This window comes from Giraffa tippelskirchi, chromosome 11 (genome assembly GCF_054371585.1).
Source record: "Giraffa tippelskirchi isolate mGirTip1 chromosome 11, T2T-mGirTip1v1.2.pri, whole genome shotgun sequence".
NCBI classification, from domain to species: Eukaryota; Metazoa; Chordata; class Mammalia; order Artiodactyla; family Giraffidae; genus Giraffa; species Giraffa tippelskirchi.
Window position 1 is genome coordinate 106,688,065 of NC_137285.1, and position 18,982 is coordinate 106,707,046.

The window sequence follows — 18,982 nt, forward strand, 5'->3', positions numbered from 1 at the left end:
ATGGACATGAGGATCTAAATTCCTTCCCACATGAATATTAAGTGAAAGACTTGCCTTTGAAACTTCTTGTGGTTATAAGATGGAAAATCAATGGACTTCCTTGGTGGTCCAGTGGCTTAGACTCCACAATCCCAATGCAGGGGACACAGATTCAATCCCTGGTCAGGGAACTAGAGCCTGCATGCCACAGTCAAAGATCCTGCATATCACAACTAAGCCTAGGCGCAGCCAAATGAATGAATAAGTGAATTTTTGTTTTAGAAAGGAAAAGGATCACATTTCCCCCTTTTATGGTAGGAATTGGGAAATAGATGGAGACAGTATAGAGCACATTGCAAAGCCTGAAGACACACTGAGTCGTTGTCCTTGTCTCTGAATGCTGAGTTCCCTGTTCCTCACTGCCCTTTATTGTGTGTGTGTGTGTGTGTGTGTGTGTGTTCTCTCTCATCTTCAAAAAGGCAAGGATAGATTGGCAGAGAATTATGAATTCTGTTTTTGACACACGGAGTTTACAGTGCATGCAGATTATTTCAACAGAGATAATGTCTGAGAAGAAGATGGAGATAGACAAATTAGAACAAAGATTTGGGATAAATTCAGTGAGAAAAGAAGTTTGAGGCTATGAGGTTGCCAAGTAGAGCATGACAAAGGGATATCTGGAGAAACTATTTTGAAGGAGAAAGAGCTTCCTTTGTCTTCCTAGCTTCCTCAAACTCAAAACACTTGAGTGACAATCATATCAGCATTTACTGCTTTCTATCATCTGTCATTGTTACATGTATCCAACTTATTCTAGACTCCACCCAGATTCTTACATAAAGTAGAAACCACATGTGGATCATCCTTATATTAAACCATATGTCTTTACTGAATGCCCAAGACCTGGCTGAAGTTTGATAAATACTTTGCTGAATGAATTAATAAAATGGTGGAAATGTCATCCTCTTCAATAATTAATGAACCCCTACTAGGTGCCAAACACGGACATTAGGTACAAATATTTAATCTGCAGGATCTTAAATGTTGACTTTTTAGCCAACCACTCATTTCTCATTTATTCATAGCTGACATTTGCTGAGTGCCTTGGAGGAGTCAGGAGAAGTAGAAAGAAATCAAAGATGGTCCCCACATCATGGATAAACTTGCTCCTTTCTTTCTCACTCAGTCATACCTTCCACTGGAAGCAAAACCCACCAGTACCCTGGATCTGACCCTACGTGAATTAGTAATATGAATACCGATTAGGGGGTTGAATGACTCTGTGGCGTTATTACATAACAGTGTGCTCTGAATACAAATAAAAGAAAAATTCTTATAGCTCAGTTGGTAAAGAACTACTGCAATGCAGAAGACCCTGGTTCAATTCCTGGGTCGGGAAGATCCGCTGGAGAAGAGATAGGCTACCCACCCCAGATTCTTGGGCTTCCCTGGTGTCTCAGCTGGTAGAGAAATGCTTGCAATGAGGGAGACCTGGGTTTGATCCCTGGGTTGGGAAGATCCCCTGGAGAAGGGAAAGGCTACCCACTCCAATATTCTGGCCTAGAAAATTCCATGGACTATAGAGTCCATGGGGTGGCTAAGAGTCGGACACGACAGAGCGGCTTCACTTTCACTTTTCCCTTTCATGCACTGGAGACGGAAATGGCAACCCACTCCAGTATTCTTGCCTGGAGAATCCCAGGGACGGCGGAGCCTGGTGGGCTGCCATCTCTGGGGTTACACAGAGTTGGACATGACTGAAGTGACTTAGCAGCAGCAGCAGCAGAGTGTAATTCATCTCAGAGGAATTTTAATAGAGATCTGAGCTTCTGAGTTAAAGTTTTGAGTCCTGTCTCTGCCATTTGCAGATTGTATGATCTTGGTTGATGAAAGTACTGCCTACCTAATACAATTAAATAAGTTAGAAACACTCAGTTGAATGTTAACAGAGCCTATTATTCATGTGAATTGTGCTGAACTCCTTTTTCTAGGTTCTATGGTTATTGTCATTATACCGAGGATAACCCCTCACATATTTTGCCTTCAGTCTTTCTCAGTCTAATTCAAATCCTTAATAGACAGAGGTTTTTCATTCTTCCTTTGTCAATTTTGATATACCATTTTCAAGAAAAAGAACCGACTTCTGACTTTGTTGGTTTTTCTCGATTGATTGATTGTCTTCAATTTCATTAATTTCTGCCTCTTTTTATTTCCTTTTGTTGGTTTTGGGTTTATCTGTTTTTTGCCCCCTAACTTCTTAAGGTAAAAACTCATGTCATTGATTTGGGTTTTTTTTCTTTACAAATATAAACATTTAAAGCCACAAAATTCCATCTAAGGACTGCTGTGATTGTAAGCCACAAATTTCAATAGATTGTGTTTTCATTATTATTCAGTTCAAAGTATTTTCCATTTTCAAGGAGATTGAGTAATGACTTTGTGCAATACCTAGTACACAGCCCTTTAAATGCATTATCTTGTTAAATTTTAGCCCGATTAGCACCATTCCCAGATGCCACAGGCCAGGCAGCTAGCTGGGTGGGGACATGATGCCACCTCCCAGCAGCCCAGCTGCCTTAGAATCCCCTGAGCCTCCAGCTGCCCTTTGACTCAGCCCAGACCACCATGGGGCCCAGGACCTGGCCCCAACCACCAGCAAGACAACACTAGCCCTGGGACCCAAACTCAACCACCAGTGGGTGGACACCATCACCAGAAGCCTCTGGGCCACAGCCTCCTCGCTGTCACCCCCCACCAAGGAGTGGGCTGACATCAGCCCTGGGACCATCGTGGCTCTGTCCAGCTTTGTCAGGCCCCAGTGTACTCACCAGTGGGGCACCAGTCCCAGGACTCCCTGGGCCCTAGCCCTGCCCAACTGTGGCCAGCTCCAACCCCAGAACCAGAGGGCCCTGCTTCCAGAGACTGGGATCTGGCTCCACCCATCAGGGGGTCAGTGCTAACCCTGTGTCCCCTTGGGCCCCAGTGGGTCGACACTAGCTCTGGGCCCCCCACCCCTCAACCAAAGACCCCAGGACCCAGTTCTGGACCCTTGATCTCACCCACTAGTGGGTGGGTACCAGCCTCAGGACCATGTGGCTCTGGCCCCACCCACCAGATCCAGAACTATCATGGCACTACAGCAGCCATGTTAATTAATAATCAGGCCCACCCAACAGCAAACCATCAACAAAAGTGGGATTCCTGCAGCTGTGTGGCCAGAACCACCAGGATCTGGCCTTGCCCAGCAGAGACCGGCAGCCTAACCAGGCCAGGGACCTGCTACACCTGCCAGCATGCCTACAGTAGGCAGCCGGTCACAAGGGCAGAACCCACGCAGCCCACATAGAAGGCACCTATAAAGCACATAGCTCTAGTGACCAGAGGGGACAGTACTGCTGGACCCCATAGGACATTTCCTACAGATGTCACTTCTCCTAGATTGGGGAAATACAACCCACCTACAAATAAAGACAGTGAATTAGGTAAAATGTGGTGACAGATAAATAATGTTGCAAACAAAGGGACAAAAGAAGACTGCAGGAGGACTGTGAAGTAAGGATAAGCAACCTACCTGATAGATACTAATCATAAAATGCTCAAAGAACTGGGGCGGCGGGGGGGAGATGACTGTATCAACAGGATGGAAATTAGAAGTTTTTAACATAAAGTTAGAAAATATAAAGAAGACCCAAACAGAAGTGAACAATAACTGAAATTAAAAATACACTAGAAGGAATCAACACTAGATTAGATGATACAGAGGAATGGATCAGTGAACTGGAAGACAGGCAAGTGAAAATCACTGAAGCTAAACATAAAAAAAGAAATAGAATTTAAAAACTTGAGGACAGTCTAATAAGAGAAAAGGATGACATCAAGTTTATGAACATTCACATTATAGGGATCCAGAAGGAGAAGAAAGGGGCAGAGAATATGTGTGTGTGTGTGTGTGTATGTACACACATATATATAAAACACCTGACCTGCCTCCTGAGAAACCTGTATGCAGGTCAACAAGCAACAGTTAGAACTGGACATGCAACAACAGACCGGTTTCAAATTGGGAAAGGAGTACGTCAAGGCTGTATATTGTCATCCTGCTTATTTAACCTATATGCAGAGTACATCATGAGAAACGCTGGGCTAGAAGAAACACAAGCTGAAATCAAGGCTGCCGGGAGAAATATCAATAACCTCAGATATGCAGATGACACCACCCTTATGGCAGAAAGTGAAGAAGAACTAAAGAGCCTCTTGATGAAGGTGAAAGAGGAGAGTGAAAAAGTTGGCTTAAAACTCAACATTCAAAAATGTTGGTAATGGCATCTGGTCCAATCACTTCATGGCAAATAGATGGGGAAACAATGGAAACAGTGATAGACTATTTTCTTGGGCTCAAAAATCACTGCAGATGGTGATGCAGCCATGAAATTAAAAGATGCTTGCTCCTTGGAAGAAAAGCTATGACCAACCTAGAAAGCATATTAAAGAACAAAGACATTACTTTGCCGACAAAGGTCCGTCTAGTCAAAGCTATGGTTTTTCCAGTAGCCATGTATGGATGTGAGAGTTGGACTATCAAGAAAGCTGAGCACCAAAGAACTGATACTTTTGAGCTGTAGTGTTGGAGAAGACCCTTAAGCATCCCTTGGACTGCAAGGAGATCCAGCCAGTCAATCCTAAAGGAGATCAGTCCTGAATGTTCATTGGAAGGACTGATGCTGAAGCTGAAACATCAATACTTTGGCCACCTGATGTGAAGAACTGACTCATTGGAGAAGACCCTGATGCTGGGAAAGATTGGAGGCAGGAGGAGAAGGGGATGACAGAGGATGAGAGGATTGTATGGCATCACTGACTCAATGGACATGAGTTTGAGTAATCTCCAGGAATTGGTGATGGACAGAGAAGCCTGGCGTTCTGCAGTCCATGGGGTCGCAAAGAGTCAGACATGACTGAGTGACTGAACTGAACTGATATATAAACCTTATTCTTTTAAATTTTTTATTTATTTTATTTATTTTTGGCTGTGCTGGGTCTTCGTTGCTGGATGAGGGCTTTCTCTGGTTGCAGTGAGCAGGGGCTTCTCTCTAGTTATGGTGCTTGAGCTTCTCATTGTGGTGGCTTCTCTTGTTGCGGAGCATGGGTTCCAGGGCGTGCTGGCTTCAGCAGTTGTGCCTCGTGGGCTCTAGAGTACAAGCTCAGTGGTTGTGGGTGCACAACCTGTGGGACCTTACTTCCTGGACCAGGGATTGAACCGTTTCCCCTCCATTGGCAGGTGGATTCTTAGGCACTGAACCACCAGGGAAGAGAACATATACTGAAGACTTCCCTCACCTGGGAAAGGAAATCTCCAGGTCCAGGAAGCACAGGAAAGTCCCACGCAGGATCACCCCAAGGGCCACATCAAGATATAGTGTGATTAAAATGGCAAAAAGTAAAGCTAAAGAGAAAATATTATAAGGAGCAAAGGGGAAAGCAACAAGTTACAAACAAGAAAAACTCCCATAGGGCTATCAGCTGACTTTTCAGCAGGATTCTGGAGGCCACAAGGGAGTGGCAGGTTATATTTAAAGTGATAACAAGGAAAAACCTACAACCCAGAATACTCTACCTGGCAAGGCTTTCAATCAGATTTGCAAGAGAGATCAAAGGTTTTACAGATAAACAAAAAGCTAAGAGGTCAGCACCACCAACCAGCTCTACAAGAAATGTTAAAGGGACTTACCTAAGTGGAATATAAAAGGTCACACCTAGAAAATATCAAAAATACAAAAATATAAGGTAAATTATTCAATGAAACGCTGAGAGTTTGTAGGCTGGATTGATATGTTGGGTGAGAAGGTTAAGAGAGAGACAAAATATCATAAATCAGATATTCAGATTCTCTCTAAAGCAACTATGCTAGAGATATTGCTCCAGTTGTAAATTTTTTTGTGTGGTGCTGCAGTTGTAGAAAAAATAATACCTTGATGTATTTATTGAGCAGTTATGCATAGTTCTTACAAAACGCCATCATTTGAAGTCCCATCCTATGGTAAATTAAGGCATTTGCTCATCAGAGTTCTGATTAAGAGCTGGCCTGGGAAGTTTCCACCTCCTTTGGGGTGCTCGGTTTCCAGCTACTTGAGTTGCAATTAGAAATCAGGTGCTTCTTCTCCTGTGTCCATAGCAGCACTATTCACAGTATCCAGGACATGGAAGCAACCTAAATGTCCATCAACAGATGAATGGATGAAGAAGATGTGGTACATACATGCAGTGGAATATTACTCAGCCATAAAAATGAATGAAACAATGACATTTGCTGCAACTTGGGTGGACCTAGAGATTATCATACTAACGAAGTCAGATAAAGACAAATAGCATATGATATCACTTATATGTGGAATCTAAAATATGACACAAATGAACTTATCTATGAAACAGTCAGACTCATAGACATAGAGAACATATATGGTTGCCAGCGGGGAGGGAGGGTGAAGGAGGGATGGAGTAGGAATATGGGGTTTGCAGATGCAAACTTGTAAATATAGGATGGATAAATAACAAGGTCCCACTGTGTAGCACAGGGAATTATTGATATATTCAATATCCTGTGATAAACCATAGTGGAAAAAATATGAAAAAGAATATTTATATTTATATAACTGAATCACTTTGCTGTGCAGAAAAAATTAAAGCAGTGTGAGTCAACTATACCTGATACAAAGAGCTGACTCATTGGAAAAGTCCCTGATGCTGGGAAAGATTGAAGGCAAAAGCAGAAGGGGGCGGCAGAGGATGAGATGGTTAGATAGCATCACCAACTCAATGGACATGAATTTGAGCAAGCTCTGGGAGATAGTGGAGGACAGAGGAGCCTGGCATGCTGCAGTCCATGGGGCAGCAAAGAGTTGGACACGACTTAGCCTCTGAAAAACAACAACAAAAATATATAAATAAAAATTCAAAAAATAAAATGGAATAGGGGGAAGAAAAGAAAATTAGGTGCTTCTTGATAGAGAAACACGTAAAATGTAGGGCCCAACCTTAGAACTTGGTCAGGATGAAGAATGAGGATTCAAACGGATATTCTCTTGAAGGGAAGAATTTTCTCTCCTCCTCTTCCCCTTTCTCAGCAATTCAGTACTGCCACCATCAGGTAGGGTCAAGGAGGGAAGACCGCATGTCTGAGACAGTCTGGTTGCAGGTGCTGGAGTTCCAGAAGTTTAAGGAGTGCTTTGTGGTTCCTGTAAGGTTCAATATATGCATTTTATTTCAAAATAAAGTTTCAAAGTATATTTGACTGATGGTTTAAAAATAAAATGCAATGCAGGAGGCCCGGGTTTGATCCCTGGGTCGGGAAGATCCCCTGGAGAAAGAAATGGCAACCCACTCCAGTATTCTTGCCTAGAGAACCCCACGGACGGAGGAGCCTTGTAGGCTACAGTCCACGGGGTCGCAGAGAGTTGGACACGACTGAGTGACTTCACTTTCACTTTCGCTTTTCACTTTAAAAATAAAATGAATGACGAACTCACTATTTTAGGGAATATGGTTAAGGAAGGTCTCGGCAAGGAGGTGACTGTTGGGGGAGTGTGTAATTTCCTCAGTTCTGTCTCGCCACAGCAAATGTTTGAAATGGTGGACCAGTGTTACAGCTCAGAGTTTTATTCGGCAAACAAAGGATAGTACACCCTCTTTTTATACATTTTGTCTCCTCCCCTCTGAGCCTGCCCTATGCAAATTGGGCTAGCCAAGAAGGGGGCATATTTGTTTCACTTAAAGTTCTCACTCTGGTCCGCGGATTTTCTTTTGTTCCATTTTCACAGGCTTTTCTCTTTCTTTGTCTTCCAGCCACTGCCATCTTGGACTACTTTTTCCTATTCTAACTACCTAACAGTGACATTTGAAGAGACCTGAGTGGAGAGAGAGAGAAAAATAGCAAAGTCATGTGGTGTCTGGAGAAGAGTGTTCAAGGCAGGTCTTTAGTGTGACCTGAGCCTGCTAAGAGCTGACAAGTTTATGGAATTGCATGGGAGTTTATAAGGGCAGAGGTAAGGAAGTGAGGAGGCCAGAGGAGGGACAAGGCGCCTGCAGGTTGCCTGAAATACAGAGGAGTGAGGACCAGGGCCTAAGAATGAAAGGAGAAGGAATCTGAGGTATAATGTTTGATGACAGCACTGCAGTGTTGGATCAGTCTCGGAAGTAGAGAAATCTTCACACCACTGTCTTATCAGTAGTCAAACACCTGGGTCTTCACTTAGTCACTGAATAACCATGGTCATCTAACTTATCTGCCCATGTCTTTGTTCCTCACTTGTCAAAGGAAGGGCCAAACTTGCAATCTCTTCCTTTTCTCATGAAATGGCCTTACATATTAGTCATTAAGTATATGAATGAATGTTGATAACTGTGCAAAACACAGAATATGGAAGTTACTGTCTCTCTGAAAGCCTGGACTAAATGTAAATATAATTTGGGGAGAATATTATTTGTAACAGACTCTGGAATTGTGTTCTTCTCAGTGAGTTCTCTCTTCCCTGTTTGGTTTGTGATTTTGTTGTTTTTTTCTGGCTGAGGTTGAGTAGTTTCTGCGATGTGACTGTAGGTGGAGCAGTCACACTTTTCCCCGTGTTACCGCAGAAAAAGCAGGAGCACCCACCCTTCATGTCTAGACAGAGGACGTGCATGCAATCATAAAATCTTTGGATGAGAGGGCTCTGGAAAGGTCATCTACTCCCTCTTGTGTCTTTAGAAAATCTTGCTACTCAGCCAGGCTGGCGACGATGTACCCTCCCTGCTACTTTCCTTTTAACTGCCTTTAAAGCTCCACTGTTCCATCCCTAGGCACGTAGTTTAGAATCAACAATGAAATACACCAAACAGTGTAGGTTTATATATGAGTGAATAATAATAAATAGATATTATGTATGTATATATTTACCCAACGTGTGCTGCTGGAGATCCGGGTGGTTCTCTACACTCTGATGGTTCAGTAAATGTCATCTCTGGATTCTCACCAAACATTTTCTTTATCTTAGACTGAGGTTTCTCAGTATTTGGGGTCCTGCTATAGACAGGGAAAACATGAAGCAAATATATATATATATATATATATATATATATATACACACACACATATATATGTATATATATATATATTTAATTCAAACAAATATATTTACAAAATGACAGAACTGAAAATCAGTAGAGAAAGATCTGGACAGAAGCTGCATCCCTGTGGCCCTAGGAAGACTGCATCCCATCACCTGTTGCTCACCCAGAAGCAGGTACATGAAAAGATTTTTTTCAGTTATATGAAACTCGTATATATCAACCCTGAATATTCATGGGAAGGACAGATGCTGAAGCTGGAACTCTAATATTTTGACCACGTGATGCAGAGACCTGACTCACTGGAGAAGAATCCCTGATGCTGGGAAAGATTGAAGGCAAAAGGAGTATGGGCAGAGGACGAGATGGTTGGATAGCATCACTGGCTCAATGGACATGAGTTTGAGCAAACTCCGGGAGATAGTGAAGGACAGGGAAGCCTGGCACACTGAAGTTCATGGGGTCACAAAGAGTCGAACACGACTTAGTGACTGAACAACAAAAGTTATCCTTCTAGAAGTTTTTCTACAATGTTAATGTCTACATATCTAATCCTGTTTCTCCATTAGAAATCACAGTGTTTCCCCTGCTTTGAAGAAAATCTAGGTCTCAGAGTTAATACAGCCACATTTAAGGGTGTATTAAATATTTTTTAAAATATTTATATATTTGGCTGTGCTGGCTCTTAGTTGCAGCCTGCAGGATCTTTAGTTGTGGCACAAGAACTCTTAGTTGCGGCATGTGGGATCTAGTTCCCTGACCAGGGATTGAACCTGGGCCACCTGCATTGAGAGAATGGAATCTGTGCCACTGGACCACCAGGGAAGGACCTAAATATTTTTTAAATATTTAAAGGACAATGTTGTCATGATCGCTATTAATCATAATGTTGCAAGTAGGTTACAGAGTTTATGTGCAAACTTCCCAGCAAGGGAAAGAAAGCCAGATGTTAAGAAAGAAAGCCAGATGTTAGATACCTTCTCATTTGAACTCTCACCCAGTTTTCTGCAGCAGAAGAAGAGCTCAGCTGCCTTGGGTGTTGCTGCCTCTTCCGCCCCAGTTTTACACAAATGCTTAATTATTTTGCATGAACAGGTTGGTTTGGAAGCACAGTTTGATTCACAGATGGGAGAACACAAGGACCATCTTCCTGAAGGGATGTGGAAATTCTCAAATATGTAGGGATAATGCTATTATCATTTAGATAAACTTGTTCATTCAACTAGAACATAGCTGTGAGCACCTAATGCATACTGGGCATTGGGCTCAGAGCTAGGAGAGAACAATGAACAATTAAACACGAATATCAAAAAGGTGTAGTGAATATTTTCATAGGAAATGTATAGAAATCAGCAAGACCTAACCTGGAGATGAGGACAGCTCTCTTGAAGGATGCTGTTCTTGACCAGAGGCCTGAAGGTGACATATGAGCGGCCCATTAGAGGAGGACTCCAAGTAGAAAGAATTGATAGAGGAAAGTTAAGAGTTGAAAGAGCATGGACCATGAGAGACAGTGAAGGTCTAGCAGGGCTGGTATGTTGAATTCCAGGAGACTGGAAAGAGGCTGAGGCTGGAATGCCAGGTAAGACCAAATCCTTGGGGAGGGGTAGCCCAGAGAGTGGGTGCTGAGTCGGAAAAAAACCAAGGACAGAATCCTGAAGCATATTTGAAGGACAAGTCAAAGAAGAAGAGGAAGAAGAAGGAGAACTGAGACTAGGAGCTGAAGGAGGAAGAAAGAGGAGGAGAAAGAGGAGGAAGAGGTAGGGGAGGAGGAGAGGGGGAGAAGGAAGAGAAAGGGCAGAGGGAGGAGGAAGGGGAGGAGGAGCAGAGGAGATTGACCACTATCAAGGGAACTCGGAAGGAGCCAGAGACAGGAGGTTATCCAGGAGAACTTTGCTTTGCAGGAGCCAAGGTAAGAGACTGCTTCAAAAAGGAGGGAACCAACGCTGGTGACAAATGCTGCCTGGTAGCCAAGCGCAGTAAGGACTGAGGGGCATTTAGCACGGGGAGGTCGTCGGCCAGTTCACGGCAGCCAGTCGATGAAGGATGGTGGGAGCAGCAGCTAGAAGACCGTAGGTACAAAATGAACCACTGGGAAGGACATGCACTTCAGGAAGTGAAGCTCCAAATTTGGGGGGAAAACTAGAGCCAGTAGTGGATGGTAGGGGATTGGGTCAAGGTGGGGTGTGGTTTATAAATGTGAGTAATTTGGAGGGTATTTAAGTACTAAAGGAAGTGACGAATGGACTGATGGGGTTAAAGGAGGTCCAGGCTGGAGCGTACTGCAAAGGCTGGAGAGGCTGAGATTAGGGGACAGGTAGGACAGTAGCTGAGAGTGGGAGGGGGAAGGACCCTCTGCTGTCACCGGAGGTCAAAGGAGGGGCGAATGGGCCTGGACCTGGGACGTTTGTGGGTTCCATGACAAGAATTTGAGAGTGTTCGAGTCTGGTGAGTCATTTTCTCTGTGAGGGAAAAAGGGAATAAGGGTACCTTTTTTGATATACCCATTGTGCAAGTTTAAAATCCTAGCTGAAGAGGACTTTGTTTGTTTGTTTGTTTTGTTTTTGCCATGCTGTGGGGCTTGTGGGATTGACCAGGGATTGAACCTGGACCCCTGGTAGTGAGAGCTTGAAGTCTTAACCACCGGACCACCAGGGAATTCCCATGAAGAGGGTGTTTTTTAAAAAGTATCCCTAAAAATGAAAGGTATTATTGAAGTTGAGAGAGAGAAAATTCTTAAAAAACAACCAGTTTTATTTATTTAGTATTGTATTTTTAAAAACAAATTAGGCAAATGTAATTCACAGTCAAGACCAAGTTTGAAACTAAGAAACACTGTGAAATTCTGCTTATATCAGTTGATGGTGGGTGCACTAAAGATACGAAGTCAAACTAAAATGGTGTCTCTTCTTCTAATAAACATTTTATGATCAAACCTAATGGCTAGTTGCATTCAAGCAATTCACCTTACACATCTGGAATTTAATGCGTTTTCTCTGAGCAGTTGAGTGACTACATAATCACTACTTGCAGTAGGATTATATTAAAATCAGATAGCTTAATAAACGTTATAGAACCGGATAATTAACACAAGAACCTGAACTTAATTAGATACTCGTAGAAAATGCTGGCAATAAGCAAGTGCCTTCTTTAATATCCACTAAAATGCACTTTAAGTGCATACTAAATAGCACAGCACAGTCCAAGAAGAATATACCCACACAGAGTCAATGAAGTTTGAAGAAATTAGAATAAATGACTTATACTTTTATTCATATGGAGCCCACCCTGGGGGAGGGAGAGAAGCTATATAGGGAGGCCCTGAAAATTTGTTGCTTCCTTGTCTTATCATTTTGCAGAATCCACTGTTCCAAGCCATTAAAGAGTTAATCGTCCTAACTGAAGCTGAGATCTTTATGGTATCAATTTTGAGAGGAGGAAGCCCTTGTCCTCTAGAAAGGACCGACAGAGCATTAGGAGGTCCCCTGAAGAGCAGGAACCAATGTTCCTTTTGTTATAATGAAACCTACAATTTTATCTATCTTCAACCCAGGTACATAGACAGGAAAATTCCCCCAAGTAATCATTATGATATTCCTTCTGATCTGAGCATCTTGAATCTCTTCTCTACAAAAAGGAACTGGGTATTAATTGTCCTCTATGACAAGGTGGGAAGATCAACTTGAAACCCAGTGGTACAAAAGCACAGAGGCTCCCTGCCCCATTCAAAATAGATTTATGACTTCAGATTTGGTACAGCCACGCTGGAAGCCATTCTCCCACGGGTCCCACTCCAGTGAAAGTGCCAGGAACTCCTGACATCAGCCTCCTGTCCCCTGGCCACACTGGAGTGAGTGATTCACAACATCAGAGGAGACAAAGATTCACTCTTTTCCTGAAACTCACCACTCTCATTCCTCAAGAATCTTGAAGCTTGTAGGTGCCACGAATCCCTAGGCCAATAGTGCTATGCTAAGACAAGTAACTAATATCTTGGTCATCCTTCCCATCCTTCCTGGCTCTATTTCAGGCCAGGACCCCAAGGCCATAGAGGTAATAGTGATGAAAGGGCCAGGAGTGGTCATTAAGGAAGCCCCACTAGTAAGCTTGTGTCCTTCATCCCTCTCTCTCTCTCTTAAAATCTAGTGAATGACATGTACCTTATAGAAAGTCTCTCCAATTAGCCCCACCTATCCCTGTCATTTCATTCTCTTGTCCACCAAGAGTGTAACCACTAGGAAATGTCACGCTTGCCCTAGCTTGGTGTGTTTAGGGATTTTTTTTTTTCGTATATGTTGTGATGATGTGTTCTAAGGAAGGGATCCTAGGCAACTCTTTTTAAATTTTGATATTTATTTGGCTGCACCAGATCTTAGGTGTAGCAGGCAGGATCTTTAGTTGTGGCATGTGGGATCCAGTTCTCTGACCAGGGATCAAGCTGGGCCCCTGCACTTGGAGCATGGAGTCTTAGCCACTGGACCACCAGGGAAGTCCCTCTTTTTCTTTTCTTGTTTCCTAGGATGCTTACTCCTGGTTCTGGGTAGTGCAGGCTCAGACAATGCTATTCACAATTGAAGTGTTTATTTGTAATAGGGTTGAGTATGTGAGTCTCAGCATTGAACAGACATGGCTTTGAATCCTGCCTCTTGTCACTTGCTAAGTTTGGAGCCTGGGGAAAGTTATTTAGCTTCTCTGGGTCTCATTTCATCAATATGAAAATGAGAATCATTATGGCAAGTACTACTATAGTGTATCCACAGACACAATAATCCAGCTGTTATTAAGAGTCTGAGGTTTTGTGGATGGATGTAGAGTCTGTCACACAAAGTGAAATAAGTCAGAAAGAGAAAAACAAATATTGTATATTAATGCATATATGTGGAATTAGAAAAATGGTATAGATGAACTTATTTGGAGGGCAAAAATAGAGATGCAGGCATAGAGAACAGACATATAAAGATGGAAGGAGAAAGGGGAGTGGGATGAATTGGGAGACTGAGGTTGACATACATACACTACTGTGTGTAAAATACATAGCTCCTGGGAACTTGGTGTACAGCACAGGGAGCTCAGCTCAGGCTCTGTGATGACTTAGAGGGTGTGATGGGGGTGGGGTGGGAGGGAGGCCCAGATGGGAGGGGATATATGTATACACATAGCTGATTCACTTTGTTGTACAGAAGAAACTAACACAACTATAAAGCAACTATACTCCAAGTTTAAACAAAATCTGAGATTTGACCTTTACCATTCACAATTTTGTAAAGGAAGGAAAGGGACTGTGGTTTTTTTGGTCCCCATGCTGAATAAGACATTACTTTGTAGATACTAAGGGCCCAGGTGATGGCATTTTCATTTCTCTTTTAAAAGGTAAGAAGAAAAATCACCAACTACTCAAATGGAGATGAGCCTTAAATCAAACTGTATTAACTTGAATAATACATCATGACAATCTTATTCTGAGTCTTGAGTAGCCCAAGGTCAAATGCACCCATTCTCAGCTAAATAAGCTGTGAAAATTTCCTACAGAGATCTTAGGACACAGCTGAAAAAGGGCTCATGCTTTAGTATATTTTTCATGACTGCATGATAAATAAAAAGGAAACATGGGCTGGGGGGCGTGGGAGGGGATATATGTATACATACAACTGATTCACTTTGTTGTACAGCAGAAGCCAACACAACATTGTAAAGCAATTTTGTTGTTGTTTAGTCGCTAAGTCATGTCCAACTCTTTTGTGACTCCATGGATTGTAGCCTGTGAGGGTCCTCTGTCCATGGAATTTCCCAGGCAAGAATACTGGAGTGGGTTGCCATTTCCGTCTCCAGGGATTTTCCTGACCCAGGTGATCCCTGGGTCTCCTCCATCAGCAGGCGGATTCTTTTGCACTGAGGCACCAGGGAAGCCCAAAGCAATTACACTTCCAATAAAAAAGAAGAAAGAAAAGAAAAAATGGGGGAAAAGGGAAGCAGCAACTTTCATTCCTCTCACTTAACCAATGTTTCTTGGGCTTCTTTGAATGAGGTGATGATCACTGTGATAGATGCTAGTCTCAGGATGGCCCTGTTCACCTGCTCTTGTGGACCTTTGAGTTGTAGGAGATCCCATTGATAAGAAAACGAACAAATAAAAGAAGCTGTTGTGGCCACAGAACAACAAGCCCACTGTAAGCTGGAGTCATAGTAGGGGTTCCATGCTGGTCACTAAACGCCTGTAGAAGGATGATAGTTAATTCTGAACTTAAAGGATAAGAAGCCAACCGCCAAGAGGATGGGAAGGGAGAAACTGTCTCCTAAAGAGGAAACAGCAGGACTTCTCTAATGGTCCAGTGGTTAAGACCCTGTGCTCTCAATATAGGGGGCATGAGTTTGATCCCCAGTTGGGGAACTAAGATCCCACATGCCATGTAGCACAACCCCCCTCAAAAAAGAGGAAGAATCAGGTGGAAGGGATTACAGTTGGAAAATCTTAGGTGTGGCTTTAGGAGCTGAAGGAATAAAATTGTCGAGAGCTGGAAGTGGGAGGACTTTCTCAGAAGGTAATCCTGTTCCTCCTGTTGCCTCCCTGAGTATTTCAGAAACCCATTCAAAAATGCTTTCAGTGAAATGCAAATCAAAACTACAGTGAGGTATCAGCTTGTTCCAGTCAGAATGTCCATCATCAAAAAGTCTATAAATAAATGCTGGAGAGGGTGTGGAGAAAAGGCGATCCTCCCACACTATTGGTGGGAATGTAGATTGGTACAGCCATTATGGAAAATAGAATGAAGCTTTCTTAAAAAGCTAAAAAGAGAACTACCATGTGATCCAGCAATCCCATTCTTGGGCATATATCTGGAAAAGATGAAAGCTCTAATTTGAAAAGATACATGCGCCCCATTGTTCATAGAAGCACTATTTGTAATAGCCAAGATATGGAAGCAACCTAAGTGCCCACTGACAGATGAGTTGGTCAAGAAGATGTGGAACATATATACAATGGAATATCACTCAGCCATAAAAAGAATGAAATAATGCCATTTGCAGCAACATGGATGGGCCTAGAGATTATCATACTAAGTAAAGTAAGTCACGCAAAGACATATATGATATCACTTATATGTGGGATCTAAAAAATAGTACAAAAGAACTTATTTGCAAAACAGAAACAGACTGACATAGAAAACAAACTTATGGTTACCAGAGGAGAAGAGGACGGAGGAATATATCAGAAATATGGGATGAAAAGATACAGATTATTATATATAAAATAGATAAACAACAAAGACTTACTGAATAGCACAGGAAACTATGTTCAATATTTTGTAGTGTACTAATGGAATAGAATTTTTAAAAGAATATATATATGTATAAAACCAAATCACGTTGCTGAACACCTGAAGCTAACACAGTATTGTAAATCAACTATATTTCACTAAAAAGAAAAAACGTCCTCAGAAAGCACCTACCTACATATTTCACAAGTTAAAAATAATTAGTTTGTTATTAAAACAAATCGGAAGTTTCAATACAGCATCACAATTTATGAAAAGACATTTAGGGCTTGGGAACCTGAACTGGTAACAGGAATTGCATTATTACTTTCAATGGTCCATCTCCACCTTCTAGTACAAAAACGATTACATCTCACATCCTTTTGTGTCAGGAACCATCTGGATTTGCAGCCACTACAGCCTTATCATGGAGCAGGTTTCTTTTTTACTATGAGTTGCAATATAGTCGTGTTTCCAAAATTTTCTTCTGTTCAATTTTCTTTAGTGTCTTTGAGAATCATCATTATACATTTTTTTTTTACAATGAAAAAAAACCATCTGCGAGCTAAATGCAGATATTTTGGGAGCACTTTGACAAGACTATTAACGCCATTGTTGGGCTCTAATCAAGCTTCTTCTTGGTTGGGTCAGTTTGACCTGTTGTGAGGTTTTTGCAGCTTGAAAATACACCCCCCTCCTCCCCTCCCACATTCACTTCTGGCGAGATGGGTTGTCACAAATCACAGAAACTGAGCGACATGACCCCAAAGTTGCACACCTCCCCTGATGCCCCTCCCTGCCCACGCCACTGCCCTGCTGAGGGCAAGTCTGCTGCACTCAGGCCTGAGCCATAACACAGGAAACAGCCTTCCTCACTCACTGACCCCACCCTTCCTCTCTCAGTCCATTTCTCCTTTCTATTACTGACTGTCACCCGTTCACCTTCTTTCATAGGCCTTTAAAATGGTTTTTGTGGGTTGAAGCTGGAACTTCAATACTTCGGCCACCTGATGCGAAGAGCTGACTCATTTGAAAAGACCCTGATGCTGGGAAAGATTGAAGGCAGGAAGAGAAGGGGACGACAGAGGATGAGATGGTTGGATGGCATCACCGACTCAATGGACATGAGTTTGGGTGGACTCCAGGAGTTGGTGATGGACAGGGAGGCCTGGCGTGCTGCGGTTCATGGGGTCGCAAAGAGTCGGACACGACTGAGCGACTGAACTGAACTGAACTGAACTGAACTCTGGGACTTCCCTGGCCAGTGCCTGGGACTCTGCGTTTCCTCTGTTGGTGATGTGGGTTTGATCCCTAGTCAGGGAACTAAGATCCCAAATGCTATGTGGCAAAAAAAATGTATATATAAATAAATAATGAGGAAAGATCATCATAACGATAATGAAAGGAGTAACCTCCTCCATGATTTACTATTAAATGAACTAACATATGTAAAGTACTTCTTAATGCCTGGCATATATTCAATGAGTGATATATATTAAGTATCACCTATTATCATTATCATCATTCTCATGGATTAACACACCAAGTTTCAGGGTGGTATATTGAGTCCTTTCAAAGCTAAATCTCATTTAATGGTTGCAAGAACTTCACAAAATGGAAGTTTATACCTGTTTATTAATTTATACCTGTTTTGTTTAATTATTTAAAAAGTTGGAGCATTTTTTAAAAATTGAAATATAGTTGATATATAATATTGTATAAATTACAGGTGTACAATATAGTGATTCCCAATTTTTAGGGGTTATACCCCATTTATGAGGGCTTCTCTTGTGGCTCAGAGGTTAAAGCATCTGCCTGCAATGTGGGAGACCCAGGTTCAATCCCTCGGTCGGGAAGATCCCCTGGAGAAGGAAATGGCAACTCACTCCAATATTCTCGCCTGGAGAATCTCATGGACGGAGGAGCCAGGTAGGCTACAGTCCATGGGGTCGCAAAGAGTCGGACACGACTGAGCGACTTCACTTTCACTTTTCACTTTCACCCCATTTATGTGCTCAATTGCTTAGTCATGTCTGATGCTTTGTGACCTCGTGGACTGTAGCCTTCCAGGCTTCCCTGTCCATGAATTTTTCCAGGCAAGAATACTAGAGCAGGTTGCTATTTCCCACTCCAGGGGATCTTCCTGACCCAGGGATCAAACCTGAGTCTCTTGCGTCTCCTGCATTGGCAGGCAGATTCTTTACTACTGTGCCATCTGGGAAGCCCAATACTCCATTTGTAGTAATTATAAAATACTGGCTGTACTCCCCATGTTATATAATATACCCTTGTAGCTTATTTCATAGCTAGTAGTTTGTATCTTTTAATCCCCTAAATCTATTTTGCCTTCCCCCCTTCCCTCTCCCTACTGGTAACCACTAGTTTGTTCTCTATATCTGTGAGTCTGCTTCTTTTTCTGGTATAATTACTAGTTTGTCACATTTTTTAAGTTCCATATATAAGTGATATCATACAGTATTTGATAAATGATATCATACAGTATTTCTCTGGCTTATTTCACTTAGCATAATGCCTTCCAAGTCCATGTTGCTGCAAATCACAAAATTTCATTCTATTTTATGGCTAATATTACATTGTGTATATTTACCACATCTTTTTTATCCATAAATCTGTTGATGGATACTTAGATT

The 18,982-nt window shown here is 42.3% G+C and overlaps 1 long non-coding RNA gene across 1 annotated transcript in view; it reads right to left on the minus strand.

Moving 5' to 3' along the window:
- Positions 1 to 4,969: 4,969 nt before the first annotated feature.
- The window catches only part of LOC145526285 (uncharacterized), a 54,750-nt gene continuing 40,737 nt past the window's right edge, over positions 4,970 to 18,982 (minus strand). Inside the window, exons 3-6 of the long non-coding RNA XR_014068829.1 lie at positions 8,909 to 9,034; positions 7,011 to 7,211; positions 5,317 to 6,893; positions 4,970 to 5,167 (exon numbers count right to left, since the gene is read on the minus strand). This is a non-coding gene — a long non-coding RNA (uncharacterized LOC145526285). The remainder of the gene's footprint in view (positions 5,168 to 5,316; positions 6,894 to 7,010; positions 7,212 to 8,908; positions 9,035 to 18,982) is intronic.